This window comes from Lissotriton vulgaris, chromosome 3_1 (genome assembly GCF_964263255.1).
Source record: "Lissotriton vulgaris chromosome 3_1, aLisVul1.2, whole genome shotgun sequence".
NCBI lineage: Eukaryota > Metazoa > Chordata > Amphibia > Caudata > Salamandridae > Lissotriton > Lissotriton vulgaris.
Genome location: NC_141689.1, coordinates 932,876,597 through 932,886,741, shown reverse-complemented (window position 1 = coordinate 932,886,741; position 10,145 = coordinate 932,876,597).

The window sequence follows — 10,145 nt, the reverse complement described above, 5'->3', positions numbered from 1 at the left end:
CTAATAAAAGTCACTGAAGTTTTTAGCTGAGCTCCTTTTTCCCTGACACTACTAGGCCCAGCTTCTTCAATGGATGAAACATCTGAGCTACTGTTAGCACTGGAAATACTACCCACTTCCTGTATCTCAATATTTTTTGTTTTGGGGACTACTATATCATCGAATCTCCTAGCGAAGGTAAAGATCTGTCCAGTATCCAAATCCCTGTTATCTCTCCTTATTTTTGTCATTTTACGTTCTTTGACAATTTTCTGATGTTTGCAACATTTCACTTTTGGGGACACATGTTTTGGATTGATTACAGGAATGCAGCATGTTACTATGATTCTGATTTAATTAATATGTATGATTGAATATAGTGTATGTAGCACCATGTGCTTTGACGTCAGACTATGTATTTTCCTTAGACTTTGACCTGACCAGAGTGGAATACTGTACCAGAAGAAGATACCTGCCACTTGAGGGGAGTAGCCAGTATTACAACTGTGGGTGTATCAAATTGGTGTGATTTATGGTGGGGGCAGTCTTGTTCTCAATGACGGTAGACAGTGGTTATATCAATAATTGAACCTATTCATTTTGCAACCAATTGATGGAGATGACAATGGTTTGAATAGAAGTTCATAGGTACAAAAGTAAACAATTTTAAGCAAAAGAATCCTTTTGCAATGTATCATTTTTAGATCCGTTTGCACCCATGAGATGTGAGATGGTGTTAGTCCATGGTTATACAATGTACTATCCGAATAGGGGGACTGGAAGAATCTGTCTCTCCCTGAGTTTTTTTGCTAACATTTTTTAACCATCATTATCCGTTCAGTTTACTATGTGTATTGATGGTGTGCGGAGTTACCTGCTCAATTACCATACTCACCTGGGCCCATAAACATACACACTTTGAACAGGTAATCTGTCTTTTACCAATTTTGCCAATCAGGTTTTATTTTACTTTAGGACTTATATCTATACAGATTTGACTCACCAATCCTTGTCATCTGTATTTAAGTTCTAAGGGATCAAGAGTGTTAGAATAATAGGTAGAAGAGTGACATTTTACCTTTATATAATACCCACAGACTCTGGAAAGTTTTAAACACCTTATCTATGTAAATTATTGAATGTCACAGTCCATACAATATCAGTTAAAGCCTTTTCAATGAGGACATTATTAACCAATGCAATAATATTAAAAACATGTTACAAGGTTTATTTTAGGCATGAATACCTGGGAAGAGTGAGAAATGGAAACAATACAATGACATACCCACACACATTTATATTCACCTAGAATGGTGTGAAGACCAATCCTGACCACAGGTTGGGACAAAGAAATAGGACTCCCTATAGTTCAGGTGCCAACAGGACAGAACGGGTGTGGACCAGGACAGGACAGGTACGGACCAATATGGATCAGGATAGGACAGATGCAGGTCAGGACGGGTACCCTCAGCTAAGTGCAACGCCAGCATCACACCCCTCTCTGCGGCTAACAGTCGGACCCCAATTGAGTTATCGATTCTCCTCCCTCAGCAATTCCAGATTCTTCCGACAGAGTGCTCTGCCAGCACTCGATCTCCTATAGCGTGCGATGGGTCAGCTTTTCGGACAAGTCGGACAATCTAACTAGCTAAGTGTACCTTAGTTATACCATTTTCCAGGGCAATGAACCACCCCCCCCCCAGTGTTGCAAGTTTGTGTATTTCCTTGCTTTGATGGGTCAAAAGATGAGGAGAGGCCGTCGCACCATACCAGTTATGGGATCATCTTCATTCAGTATTTAAATCAATGTTCCCGCCCATAATTTTACTTTCCCATGCACTTTTATTCCACCCAGCAAATAATGTTTCAAATTTATACAATGTGTATTCAATCAGTTCCTCTTGAGGGGTCAGGTAGTCATTTTCGCAGGAATATTACAAGTAAGTCAGAACTTGGCTGCTTTTTAATGCCAATGCTTCAGAGCTTTAAAGTTCATCTGTGCAGACGCAGCTTTTCAAGATGGGTTTCAGAAACTTTCGTCAGGCCTAAAATACGAGCTAGCAGTAATGTAAAAAAGAAACAATTTATAACAAAGAAATACATGAATGCATTGTATACCACTTATCTCTAATCCATTCCCATTACTTTATTTTTACTATAGCATTAGTAGTTAAGCAGAACAAACAAAATTTAGTTAGAGCAGCAGCAGGTGCTTTAGTATGTAAAACATGAAGCTGCCATCTTAATTCAAGTGCGCAGCTCCAAAGATTTCCCACCAAAGCGAAAGACGTCACGTGAGTGTGGCAGACGCATGCGCAGAAAGTTTCCCTCATTTTTAGCTGCCATTTTTAGACACTTTTCAATACTTTTGTCAGGTATGTAAGTGCAACAATGTTGGGCTTTCAGCATTCTACAGACTTCGCCCTCTTTTGCCAATAATATGTCAAGAGCAACTCGATTTTGTAAAACCATTGATCTGATCGCAACCAATTCTGTATTGATCAGTAAAAATCCACCAGCAGTGTCAGTCAATAGGCGATCCACCACTCTTGACAATTTACAAATTCCTTGAGTATTCAGAATTACTCCAACTGAAGGTATCATTGCACTAAATATGTCACCTACAATTTCTGCAAAACTAGCCCTTTTATATCATGTTAGTTCATTATTGTCTTCATTGCTTCCAGTGATTCTTTTACATGATATATCTTTGGGAATACTATTCTGAAATAGCAGCTCCCATACCAGTGATCAGGCAGTTTAAAATATGCCTTGTTACCACAAATATAATAAATTCCAAGTAATACTGGTTCAGTTCCATCTTTTTAAACACAACCCCTAATTATCAGAACATTTTGTTCACACTCACTGGAACCAATAAATACATTATTATATTCTGTTTTTAACCTATGACCCTTTCATTTCAAAGTCCAGAGACATAGCAGCATGAGCCTTGCCATTTGCCATGAAATCTTCCCTTTCAGCCCATTTGGGTATTTTAGGTTTCAGTTCTTTATCCTTTCTATGGAAATCCGGTCTTCTCTCTTCTACTAAATTCAAAAACACTTTCTCTTGTTCGTATAATTTACAGGTTAAGTTTTAGATATGTGCTCCAGGTATATCTATTTTTCCATTGTTAGGAAGAATTCACCAAAGAATTGTGCATGTTTAGCACTAAGAACAGGGTTCATGTTTCTACATATAGGGATTTCAGGGAAAATCACATCTATGTTAGAATAATAATATTGCATGTTCCCAGTTCTATAAACAACAAACTAGTTATAATACTACAGGAAATACCATAGGTCAATTGTAAATGGTGATAAGTCACCCCTTTTGCCACTGACGTGGGTAATTTCATACATACATAACAGTCACTAATTTCCATTGTTTCTACATAATGTACTAATAAGTTAGCAAATACATTTAGAACTGTTTTTTTATTCTACTGTAATGTAATTCTATCTCACCTGGTGCTTCTAAATCTACTCTGTCTTGTTTAAACCTATCTACCTTATCATGTATGTTTACTTCTTCATGTGAACTAGTATCATTTTGTCTATTCTCACTCATTATGTAAGGTATAGCTACTGTCAGTCCTATCCATGCTATGAGTACTATCATTATACTACATGTGCATATTCTACAGCATGTTTTTATACAATTTCTTTTCGGTTTTTCACCAACATTATAATCAATAATTTCTGACTAAAGAATCTTAACCCCTCATTGTATCTTTTACACAGAATATAACCTGTTAATTTTTCTTATAGGTTGGTCTTGCTTCTTCGTCAATCTGATCAACAATTAATTTGTCAACACCTTCATCACTTATTTCTAAGTTTTCAAAATCTTCAAGGATGACGTAGGTCCATTCAGGGCCTTTAAACTTGTTATTCAGTTTTTTCAATTGTGGACTCCTTCTTCTTGGATTTTCAGTGGATGGTCCAGCTTGGCTCGATATTTCATTTACTTGTTCTGGTTCTTCCTTTATTGTTTTAAGGTGAAATTTTAGTTTTTTTATAAAACCAGGCCCCTTATCTCCCTTTCTGAGTATTTTAGCTGGCACTGTGCTTTGGTTTTCTTCAGATGCTCTTTTCCTTTCACTCAGTTGTGGCACACCTTGTTCTTTATTCTCTTCTGAATTCCTCTCTATCTGACCTTGTCCAGGGCTTATTTTTGTGAGTTCTACGTGGATGCGTTCTTCATTGCACTTCCCATGAGTATCTCATGGGGACTCAAACCTCTGTTCTTGTCTGGAATGCTTCTGAGTCCTATCGGAACAAGAGGTAAAGCATCAGGCAACTACAATCGGGTAGATTCATACATCTTTCCCAATCTTGACTTGATTGTGCCATTCAGTTGTTCTACCACTCCAGAAGCCTCTGGGCGGTATACACAGTGCAGCCTTTGCTCAATTTTGAATACTTCACAGATTAGACAAATTATTTCATTATTCAATCGTTACTGGAAAACCGAACCTAGGAATGAGCTCTCAATAGAAGCTTGGCTACAGTTAAGCTATCATTCCGCCGGGTAGGTTAAGCTTCCACCCTTTTTGAAAACAGGCAGACAATGGCAAGGACATATTTCAATCCTCGACCAGGAGGTAGTTGAATGAAATCAAGTTGTAGTCTTATAAATGGGTCTTCTGCCTTTCCAATTTTCCAAGGGCAAACTACAGTTGTTCTACCAGGACTCATTTGTTGACAAATTAAGCACCTCTGGCAAAGGCTCTCTGCTATATTCCAGAACTTCGCATTAAACCAAGTTTTGCTGAATAATCTTATCATCGCATCTCTACCTATGTGGGTGTCTCCGTGGTACATCCTAGCCATAGGAGCAAGCATACAGTCTAGTAACACAGGTCTACCATCCAAGTAAATAATAACACCATCTCCAACCCTCTTTTGACAGCCTATCCTTTTCCATTCTTCCTTTTCTTTTTGTTTTGCTTCATTTTGTAAATCCCTCACTTCTTCCCAAGTTCTCACACCTTCAAACAACATAAGTTGCCAGCTGTTTCCACATGCATCTATTTTCTTGTTTATAGCCATTCTGTGTTTAGTACAATGTTGGGCTGCTTGGTCAGCATAATGGTTACCTGCTGTAACTCTGTCGTTTCCAGATTGGTGAGCAGCACTCTTGACCACAACCACTGCTTTTGGCAATTGAATTGCTTCAAGTAATTCTTTCACATAATGTCCACTTTTAATAGGAGTACCAAAAGAAGTCATGAACTCCCTTTGCATTCAAAGTTGGCCAAAATCATGCACAACCCCATAACCATATTGGCAATCAGTGTATATGGTTACTTTCCAGTGCTTCCCAAATTTGCAAACTTTAATAAAGCAATTATATCGGCTATTTGTGCAGATTTGACTCCAGGTAAATAGGATGCTTCGACTATACCACTCAATGTGCACACAGCATAAGCAGCACTCAATCCTTCTTCCTCGTGTCTCATGCAAGAGCCATCTACAAATAGCTCATACTCTGAATTTAAAAGTGTCTCTTCCTGTATGTCTGGGCGTGGTTTAGTACAGTATTCTGTGAGGTCGACACAATCATGTTTGACTTCTTCTTTTACCTCTTCAAAATGTGAATCAGGTAACAAGGTTGCTGGGTTTAAGACAGTACATCTGGCAATTGTCACATTTTCTGCACCTGGAATGATTCGTTCATACTTAGTCAGCCGACTAGGAGCCAAATACTGAGTGTGTGTTCTTGTCAATACAATCACAACTGCATGTGGAACATACACAGTTACAGGATGTCCCATAATGATGGACTCAATTTGTTCTAAACTCATGCAGGTTGCAGCTACCACTTTCAGACATCCCGGCAAACGCAGATGCCACAGGATCTAGTGTAGTAGAAAAATATGCCACAGGCCGTCGCATCAAGCCATGCGTCTGTGTCAAAACAGACAATGCACAATTGTCTCGTTCATCACAAAACAGTGCAAATTCTTTCGACTAATGAGGCAACTCTAAAGCTGGAGCTGAACACAGACAATTTCGCAATTTTAAGAAAGCAGTCATGCTCTCTTCATCCCAATCTACTGGGTCTTTTGTTAGTTTCTTTGTCATCTGTATCAATGATTTAGCTAGGACTGTAAATCCCACAATCCACCGTCTGAAGTAACCTACCACTCCGAGAAACATTCTGATTTCTTTCTGTGTTTGAGGCAGATTCATGTTTCTTATTGTTTTGATTCTTTCTGATGTTACTTTTCCTACCCCTCTTTCTATCTGGTGCCCCAGATATTTTACTGAAGTGGTGCAAAACTGTAGCTTTTCAGGTGACACTTTATGTCCTCCTTCAGCCAAATGATTCAGTAATGCAATTTTGTCAACAACACAGTCATATTGAGTTTCAGACGCAACCACCACAAGGGAATGAAGGCCGTTGCCGACTGGATGAGGAGCAACCGTCTGAAGCTAAACTCAGACAAGACAGAGGTACTCATCCTCTCACCCACCGCCTCATCCTGGGATGACTCCTGGTGGCCGACCACACTGGGAACAGCACCAACACCCACCGACCATGCATGCAACCTAGGATTCATCCTCGACTCCTCCCACTCCATGGCTAAACAGGTAAACGCCTTCTCCTCCTCCTGCTACAACACTCTCCGCATGTTCCGCAGGATCTACAAGTGGATCCTGACCGAAACAAGAAGAACGGTTACACAGGCCCTCGTCAGCAGCAGACTGGACTACGGCAACGCACTCTACGCAGGAATCTTAGCAAAACACCTACAACGACAACGCATCCAAAACACCTCCACCCGACTGATCATCAATGTCCCCAGCCGCAGCCACATCACCCCCCACCTGAGAGACCTACACTGGCTTCCTGTCGACAAAAGGATCACCTTCAAGCTCCTCACCGACGCGCACAAAGCACTCCACAATGACGGACCAGCCTACCTTAGCAGCAGACTCAGCTTCTACACCCCCACCCGCCAGCTCCGCTCCACCAGCCTCGCCCTCGCCGCTGTCCCTTCGCATCCTACTAACGATCTCCGGCGACAGATCCTTCTGCTACCTCACCGCCAAGACCTACTCGCCTTCAGAAGACTCCTCAAGACCTGGCTCTTTGAGCAGTAGTAGCAAACCCCCTCCCCTCAGCACCTTCAGACCCTCACAGGTAAGTAGCACGCTCTACAAGTACTCTGGTTGATTGAACCAATAGGTCGTCTATATACTGCACCAGGGCACACTGTCCGGGCAGTACCAGAGATTCAAGAAATGTTTTCAAAATCTGATTAAAAATTGATGGACTTTCACTGTACCCCTGAGGAACACGATTCCAGACATAGACATGCTCGTCAAACTTGAACGAGAATAAAAACGAACTATCTGGATGCAATGGAATAGAGAAAAATGCATGGCATAAATCAATGACAGTGAACCATCTGGCTCCCCACGGTATCTGATACATAATTACTTCAGTTTTTGGCACAATAGGACAACATGGGACGACAATTTTATTTATTTTTCGGAGGTCTTGCACGACCCCATATTTCCTGCTCGGTTTCTTTATACCAATTATAGGTGAATTACATGGACTGCACATTATTTCCTATAAAATGCCTTGCTCAACCAAACGCTCTATTTCTGCTGCAACACCTGCTTTTATTTCTGGGCTCATTTTGTACTGTCGAATATTTGAGTAAACTGCAATTTCTTTCACTGTCACCTTTATAGGATCGGCATTTACCATTAATCCTACTTCTTTTCCGGTAAAATCCCACACATCAGGATTTACGGTATTCTGTAGCTCTTCTGGTAAATCTTTTATGGTAATATTTTTTAATTTCAGCTTCCTGCTTGGCTAACATTAATTTATAGATTCCGTCTCCATCTGGGGTCTGACTTTCAACACCACTTGGGGTGCAAAAGATCGTGCAATTCATTTTGCACAGTAAGTCCCTACCTAACAAGTTTACTGGACTGGAGTCGCAAACGACAAACTTATGCATTTCTTTAAAGTTGCCAATCCTCGCTTCCATGGGTTCTGTAACAGGGGTCCTAATTTTTTTATTAGAAAAGCCCACTACTTGGTTCGCTTCTCCCGAGATGGGTAGGTTTGGAACGTCTGCTGTTCTCACAGTAGAACGGGTAGCACCAGTGTCCAACAAAAACGTAACATCATTTCCCTCAACTTTTCTCTCAATATATGGACCTGTCTGATCTACCGGCAAGGATGCGCCAAGTACGCATTTCTCTTCTTCCCCTCTCAGACTGTAAGGGTTCACAGGAGGTTTCCTCTGCGTGATCCTGCAGTTTCTTGGATTTGTGCTGTTTACCCTACGAAACACAAGAAAAGAATGCATAGGGCCTTTAGTTGGCGGATTTGCTGGCACCGTTGGATTTCCAACATGTCTGCCAGCACATCCGCAGGTTAGCGTTCTAGTCTTTACAAAATTCTATCGGAGCAGGTGAAGCGCGCTTACCAACATTCTAAGGCGCACTTCACCTGAGATCTCAGCCTGTTAACACCTACTTCACACTCGTCATGGAAGTCAGGGTAGGCTGCATCGTACCTCGCAAATTAGATTCAACAGTCCAAAGACTCCTCGACCTTACAGGTTAGTACTGACGAGTTAAACTGAAATAGCGTACTATAGTTTAATTGCGCAAGTGCTCCGGTGCAGTGTTTCAATATCTCGCAGAGTCAGCTTTTCATTGTTGAATGCGCATGTGTACGTCAATATTGTTTCTGAACCACGCTACAGTAAACTATGTGGAAGGTTTCGTTCCGGCTACTCAAAGAACAGTGCTTCATAATAAATGCGCATGTATTCCCGAGAAGTATCTCAGACCCTCGCTATTGAAAACTAAGTAGTGGGTTGAATTCCAAGTATTCCGAGAGAGACTAGAGTTACTAGTTAATGCGTTCTGAGTAATTAGAAAACCTTCTAGGTTATCCTTTAAAAGACAACACGAAAAACTATTGGGGATAGAACAGGCACGTACTTCATTCCTTCGTTCAGTTCTGACTAAAATTCTTTCATAGAATTAGTGGAAGAATAAAATGAGTAATCTAATAAGATCGTAGTGATGACTAGTAAGGATCACTGAAATAATATCGAGGGACAGAATGTCGACTTGCAAAAATATCGTTGACAAAATATCGACAGACAGAATATCGAGTTTGTATCTACAAACAGGTAAGTACAAAAATATCGAGTACAAAATATCGTTTACAAAAATATAGTTTATGAAAATATCGACTTCATTAAAAACAGCGTTAAATTAAATTAATATTAAAATTTAATTACTAAAATATACTTAAAAATACTTACATTAACTTAAAATAATGAAATAATTAATGAAATTAATAAAAAAATGTTTACAATCATATTTGTTAAAACATATATATATAGTAACATAATATAATTTAATAATATCCAATATTATTACCGTACGATAGCAGAAGTGTAGAAAATACTATTCCCACTCCAAAGAGTGCAATCCTAGGGAAAGCGTTGGATAGCGTAGGGGTTAAAATTACTATTCCCACTCCAGTGGGTGCAACAGTAGGGAAAGCGTTGGATAGCGTAGGGGTAAAAATTAATATTCCCACTCCAGTGGGTGCAACAGTAGGGAAAGCGTTTGATAGCGTAAGGGTAAAAATTAATATTCCCACTCCAAAGAGTGCAACAGTAGGGAAAGCGTTGGATAGCGTAAGGGTAAAAATTACTATTCCCACTCCAAAGAGTGCAACAGTAGGGAAAGCGTTGGATAGCGTAAGGGTAAAAATTACTATTCCCACTCCAAAGAGTGCAACAGTAGAGAAAGCGTTGGATAGCGTAGGGGTTAAAATTACTATTCCCACTCCAGTGAGTGCAACAGTAGGGAAAGGGTTGGATAGCGTAGGGGTTTAAATTACTATTCCCACTCCAGTGGGTGCAACAATAGGGAAAACGTTGAATAGCGTAGATGTTAAATTTACTATTCCCACTCCAGTGGGTGCAACAGTAGGGAAAGCGTTTGATAGCGTAGGGGTTAAAATTACTATTCCCCGGGGGGAGGAGCTTCGCGGGCGACCAAGATGGCGGCGTAAGCTCGGAGCTCCGTGGACCGTCCGATCCACCGCAACTATCCTGCATGAAATCCTGTCCCACGTTGGTGGGACTGTAATGCTGACGGCCT